The sequence below is a fragment of the Leiobunum rupestre genome, chromosome 3 (assembly GCF_980474605.1).
Source record: "Leiobunum rupestre chromosome 3, qqLeiRupe1.1.hap1, whole genome shotgun sequence".
Lineage (NCBI taxonomy): Eukaryota > Metazoa > Arthropoda > Arachnida > Opiliones > Sclerosomatidae > Leiobunum > Leiobunum rupestre.
The window spans coordinates 30,738,809-30,746,087 of NC_143386.1; the positions used below are offsets into that span (position 1 = coordinate 30,738,809).

Below are 7,279 nucleotides of genomic sequence, written 5' to 3' on the forward strand. Positions count from 1 at the left end.
TAGGATAGAAATCTGGAGATCGTGCATAAATATGGAAAAATCTTGTTTTAACATGATTAATCCGAAAAAAATATATTTTTAAAAGTCTCGAAATTCCTATATAATTTTGATATCAGCTTGATTTATTAACAAAAATAAATTTTTTGAGTCTGCATTCAATGCAGATTTAGGTTTTAATTTTTTCTTAAGACTCGTAGTAAATGTTTACTATAAATCCTTAAAACAGCATTAAAATAGTGGACCAATAAACTAATGGACTCGAATCATAAGCAAAAATCCCACTCTTCAAATTGCATCGACGCAGGGTCGCCTTATTCATAAGGCAGACTAGGCAAAGTGCCTAGGGCCTACGAAAATTTTAGGATAAGTTAGGGCCTACAATTCCATATTATAGGGCCTACGAAGTTCCGGAAAGTCAGTAAATTAGATATTTTTGCCTAAGGCCTATTGAAAGGCTAAAACGGCCCTGCATCGACGAGAGAATTGCCAAACATTGCCTACGTTTTTAATATATTGGGTAGAAATCTTTCCAATATCGAATACCATAGAGTAGTAGCACTCCGTAGCTTTGGCCATGGCCGCCATTTTGGTCGCAAATTTTTTATATATAGGAAAGAGCATGGATGACGTACTAGGACGTCACAGTGCCATTACTCTATAGCACTACAAGCGGCGATGATCTTATATAACCATGCGCGCAATCTAAATTCGGGTACAATAGTTTATTTTTCAAGTTCAACTGTTGCTATTTCCCTCAAGCGGCGGTTTTCGGAATCTTTCGTAAGGAACATGGTGAAGCAGACGCTATTTTAACAGGGTTGCCATGCATTTTTCATTCTAAATTATGTATTTCGCATCAAAAATGTATGGCAATCCTGTTAATAAGTCACTGTAAAACAGGGCTGCCATACATTTTCGATGTGAAATAAATAATTTAGAAAGACAAATGCATGGCAACCCTGTTTTCCAGCGACTTATTAACAGGGTTGCCATATATTTTCGATGTGAAATAAATAATTTAGAATGAACAATGCATGGCAACCCTGTTATAAGAGCATTTGCTTCACCATGTTACACATTAAAGCTTCCGAAAACCACCGCTTTAGGGAATGGGAATAACGCCCGATGTACATATTGTTTTAACTAACACTAAATGCCTAAATTTATTTCCAGCTACTTTACAGTACTTGGATATTTGTGTGTGTGATTTCCATCGCTAATGGAAATAAGGTGACGAAAGAGAGCCAACAGACCATTGAACACACTACTTTAACCGACCCCCTCACAGGAGAAAGAACGCTACAGATTGTGCAGAAAAGCACCAACGTCGAAAGAATCGTTCTCAAAAGTGACGCCGCCGACCGTCCGCACCTACCCACTACTGCCGGCCATTACGGACATCAACCAACGTCGAGAATCACCACGGAGAATGGCGTGTCCACGATCTATTTGCAGTCTCCGAACGGACCCAGTACCGTTATAATTCGCAACGGGAACGGGCCCAATGTGGTAATCGAGAATGGCCATGTAGGACACCACGGTAGTTCGGCAATCGCGAGTTCAAACGGTATTGGTAGGGAGGATGGAACCACTGTTATTATTATCCAAGGAGGGATGCCGGGACAAAACCCCGAAACGAAGATAACGTACCACACTAAATCGGTGTACCACGAACCAGATGTTAAAAAGGTTCCAAATTATCAACCAGTGCCCGGTGGTAATATTCCCGCGCAGCCTTACGTACCGACCAATGTTCACCAATCGGGACATAACGCATACGATGGACCCATGATAATTACGGACCATGGTACCCAACCGCAGTATCCAGGAATGCAACCTCAAATACCTCGTATAAGTCCCCAACCAAATAATCGCGAAACGCCATCTGCCATACCACAAGTGCCCCACGTCAACCCCGAAGTAATTAACTATGAACCACGGTCGTCAATTCCCGCAAACCATCCACAAGTGCCCCACATCAATCCCGATGTAAATAACTATGAACCACGTTCGTCCATCCCCGCAAACCACCCACAAGTGCCCAACATCAACCCTGACGTAAATAACTATGAACCACGTTCTTCTATCCCCGCCAACCACCCACAAGTGCCCAACATAAACCCTGACGTAAATAACTATGAGCCTAGGTCGTCCATCCCCACAAACCATCCACAAGTGCCCCACATCAATCCCGATGTAAATAACCATGAACCACGTTCTTCCATCCCCGCCAACCACCCACAAGTGCCCCACATCATCCCCGACGTAAATAACTATGAGCCTCGGTTACCTTTTCCCGCAAGCCATCCACAACTACCTCGCGCCAACCCCGATGTAAATACTCACCAGCCGCGGCCCTCTTTTCCCGCAAACCACCCACCTCCACAAGTACCTCACGCCAACCCTGAACCAAATAACTATGAGCCTCGGTCACCTTTTCCCGCAAGCCATCCACAACTACCTCACGCTAACCCCGATGTAAATACCCACCAGCCACGGCCCTCTTTTCCCGCAAACCACCCACCTCCACAAGTACCTCACGCCAACCCTGAACCAAATAACTATGAGCCTCGGTCACCTTTTCCCGCAAGCCATCCACAACTACCTCACGCTAACCCCGATGTAAATACCCACCAGCCACGGCCCTCTTTTCCCGCAAACCACCCACTTCCACAAGTACCTCACGGCAACACTGAACCGAAAAACTATGAACCACGGTCGTCCATCCCCGTAAATCATCCGCAAGCTCCCCCTACTTATAATCATCCGGCAGTTAATACCAACCATGGTATAGAACCACGTATGGGAGGACAACCAACTGCATTCAACCCACCCTTACCCCAACTTCCTCCTACATACAATCATCCAGGGGTTGATAACAACCGTGGCATTGAGCCACGCATCGGAGGACAACCTTCTGTACCCCAAGTACCACAACCAGGGATAATTAACAACGAACCGGACTCCAGTTACGGATCGAGGGTCCAAACTTCACAACCACCGATTGTTGTACCTGATCCGTCCTTGAACGAACCCGAACCATCAACTGTTATACCTGTTGGTAAAGATACACCTACGAAACGTCCCAGAGTATCAACGACAAGACCACCTAAAAGAATTCACAGCAAGCCAATTGACGGGCCAAAAGATGAAGGAAGGGAAATTGAGGAAACCGTACCAATAGCCGGACGGAGAGTGCCATGGGCCGTTGAGAAAGGTGTTAGCGAAAGGATCCACGCTTATGGCTCGATTATAAAAATAAATATCGCTAATGTGACCCAAAATAATAGTAGAATAAACAAACCAATAAAAGGGACAGTGTCAGAATCGTTCACTACGCAAACCAATTCTAATCATCATTCCAGAGGAAATTCCAGTCGACCATTTTATCAACATCACTCTAACAACAATTCTGGCAATTTTGGCTCATCCTTTCGGCAATTTTCAAACAACCAAACCAGGAAGGACAATAATCGGGTTAAAAGGATTCCGGGCCTGATCGGCAGTTTAATAAACCATTTGAACCCGTCCCAGTACGTTAGTGAAGAGATGGCGCCATCTCGACGCAATTCTAGACCACGAAGACCCGACGTTAGTAGACCTACCGCTAAAGGTCAGACTGAAGTGGTTTGGAAAACTACCCCCGAAGAACTAAAACGGAAACTACGCGAGTATGTGTTTATGGGTAAATTGGCTCAAGGGGACGTGAGACCTTCTGTTTTGGAGTACCGCGGACCTACCATTGAGCATGGCGCATTACGTAGATTTCTCGTGTACGGAATCGGCAAACATTAAAAAGTGATTGATCGCAGCGTTGAAACATTGTAAATACGGAAGATTGCGACAATAATGTAGCTTAATTTGTTGAATTTGATAATTTTTCACTCTAGTTTCGTTTTGGTGCCTAAGGACTTTGGCTGACACCACGAGTTCTATATGGAAAACAAAATCAACCAATCGTATTTTGAAGAATATTCAAATAAGCCAATCGGAACTAGCTAACCAAAAATTTCATATCGAGTGCTGACATCTTGTGGTTAATATTAAAAGTTGTCTTTTCTCCGAGACCTAAAGCTACACTTTGTAAATATTTTAATTTTTGTAAGAAATACGATAACACACAAGATTATTTTGTGTATAAAACATTTTTTTAATGAAAACAATGGCAAAACAAAACAAAGAAGGGAAACGCGTCGATTTTGTGAATTTTTTAACGAAAGCAAAAATCAATAAAGCGCCTTTTTATATTTTTTTCGTATTTTTTATAACTAAAGTGCGCTGGTAACAAATACTAGAAGTTCTAGAGCGACTTAAGTGCGCTGCTAACAAATACTATAACGACTTTGATGCGCTCATTTGGACATCGTGGTTGAATTCCAGTTCCGAAATCGTAAAAACCTGTAAATAAAAGTTAAGTTTTAAGGTGATTATTTGAATGTTGTATATTTGTTTATGTAAATTAAAATATTTACCGTTGAGATTGCTTGTAGTCTTTAATGCCCGTTGAATCTTAAGCCTCGGGTGGCACTCAAACGTAGACGAGTCCGTGGCCGAGACCCGCGAGAGGGGAAACGCCGACGCCGGAGTAAAGGCCCTGATTGAGGTGGCTGAGGTGGCTGAGGCCGATTGGTTTGACTATGCTACCACTGGAGTACAAGCTGGAGGATTGGATGGCGCCTGGAATGGCCAAGCTCCTTTGTTGCCAAGTCAGCTGGGCCATGGCGCAGGCGACCAAGAGGGAAAGAACGAGCTGTGTCGAATGATACAGATTTTAAAGCGTAGACCAAAATTAGGGCCCTGACGTTTGTGTTAAAATATTTTAGAGCGTAGTTCTAAATCAAGGTTCTTGACTTTTGGGTAAAAATATTGTAGACTATAAACATGAACTGAAGCTTGTGACTTTTGGGTAAATCTAATATAGACCATAAACCTAAACTGGAGCTCTTGACTTTTGGGTAAAAATATTGTAGACTATAAACATGAACTGGAGCTTGTGACTTTTGGGTAAATCTAATATAGACCATAAACCTAAACTGGAGCTCTTGACTTTTGGGTAAAAATAATTTAGACCATAGACCGAAATTGGATCTTTTGACCTTTGGGTAAAAATATTGTAGACCATAAACCTTAACCGGAGCTCTTGACTTTTAAGTAAAAATATTTTAGATCATAGACCTAAACTGGATCTTGTGGCTTTTGAGTAATAAAATATTTTAGACCATAGACCTAAACTGTAGCTTGTGACTTTTGAGTAATAAAATATTTTAGACCATAGACCTAAACTGGAGCTCTTGACCTTTGGGTAAAAATATTGTAAACCATAAACCTTAACCGGAGCTCTTGACTTTTAAGTAAAATATTTTAGACCATAGACCTAAACTTGAGCTTGTGTCTTTTGAGTAATAAAATAATATAGAAAATTTACCTGAACTGGAGCTATTGACTTTTGGGTAAAAATAATTTAATAGACCATATACCTAAATTAGAGCTCTTGACGTTTGGGTACAAATATTTTAGATCTTAAACGTAAACTGGAGCTCTTGACTTTTGTGTAAAAATATTTTGAGCATAGACCTAAATGTTAAGGCAAAATCGTGCATTAAAATTATTTCCTTTATTTTGCGCCCTTCTCCTGACCTGGCCTGGCTAAGTGGGGGACGACAATTTTTTCCGAGTGGGTGGGCCTTTCATATAATCTTTTTGCTCTTTACTCCCGAGGTAAATTTCTTCATATACTTTTGGTCACGTTTCATTGGAAAGAGGTACTCAGTTTTTATTAAAGGATTTTTGATATTATTTCTTATTAGTATTATGGTATTTTCGTAACTGTTACCGATAAACATTTAGTTGATTTCAATTTTCTAATTTCTTTTACATCGATTACGTAATTATAACATGATTTTTATAATCATTAACGAGAATCCTTAAGAATAGCGAATTAAATTCGTAGTCTGAGGATCGCGAAATTTCCATAATTCTTCTAACTCTCTCAAATTGTCAAGAGAGAAAAAGAAACATTTTGTGAATAAATCGTTTTTTCGAGTTTCACTTTCTGCAATTTTAGATTTTAAAGACAATTCTAAAATGTTTCCCGTGTTTTTGGTTGAACAAAATTTAAACTCTACTTGAAAGATTAGCTTAATATTGCCAAGTTTATTTCCATATAATAAAATAAAATATAATAATAATAATAATAGCTTAATATTGCAAAGTTTATTTCCATATAATAAAATAAAAATATAATATAATATTATAATAATAATATAATAATATTGCAAAGTTTATTTCCATATAATAAAATAAAAATATAATAATAATAATAATAATAGCTTAATATTGCAAAGTTTATTTCCATATAATAAAATAAAAATATAATATAATAATATTGCAAAGTTTATTTCCATATAATAAAATAAAAATATAATATAATAATATTGCAAAGTTTATTTCCATATAATAAAATAAAAATATAATATAATAATATTGCAAAGTTTATTTCCATATAATAAAATAAAAATATAATATAATAATACTGCAAAGTTTATTTCCATATAATAAAATAAAAATATAATAATAATAATTAGATACTACTACTTATGAAAATGTTTAAAACTTAGTTTCTACTCTTTTCAGACGGTCTTATCGAAGATATTAAACAGTTATAATTACCAATTAACTATTGTCAAAAAGATATTGTCCAAAAAATTACTTACGATGTACTTGATGACGGCCATTGTTTTAATTGAAAGGTATTTTGTGTCTACTGAGATCAGACGACTGAAGATGACTGGAAGATGACCCTCTATTTATACCCAAATTTCTTAATGATCATTGTTTTTTTTTAAATTTTAAACTTAGCCATCTGCTTTGGGCCATTCATATCATCTATTAAAATTTGGGAGTGGTCCTCTTCAACAAGGTGCCCTTGACTTTGAACAAACCCGACACCACGATACCCCAATTTTTTTCGAACCGCATTCACCCTTGAAATATGAAATTATTACATGTTTTTACTTTTCATTTCAAGGTTTTATCAGTTTTAAACTTTTTTGTCTCGTACACTGCATCCCGGTATTCGAAATTCGGTTTTTGCACGCCGTGTTGCCTGTTGACTGCGGAAACCGCCCAATTGGGCTACTGTTAAAAATAACCTAAGAGACAAAATATCGTTTGGTTTGGAGGGGGTTTTAAATATTTATTAAGAAGAGTTAAGATTATAATTATTTATTATTAATATCGCCATCTTTTTATCTTTTTATTTATGGTTAATACAATACTG

The 7,279-nt window shown here is 38.2% G+C and overlaps 1 long non-coding RNA gene across 1 annotated transcript; it reads right to left on the reverse strand.

Moving 5' to 3' along the window:
* Window positions 1-4,163: 4,163 nt before the first annotated feature.
* On the reverse strand, window positions 4,164-6,946 carry LOC149951463 (uncharacterized). The gene is made up of 3 exons (XR_016480012.1): window positions 6,714-6,946; window positions 4,473-4,750; window positions 4,164-4,398 (listed from the first exon to the last, which is right to left on the reverse strand). It is a non-coding gene; the product is annotated as an uncharacterized LOC149951463 (long non-coding RNA).
* Window positions 6,947-7,279: the final 333 nt, after the last annotated feature.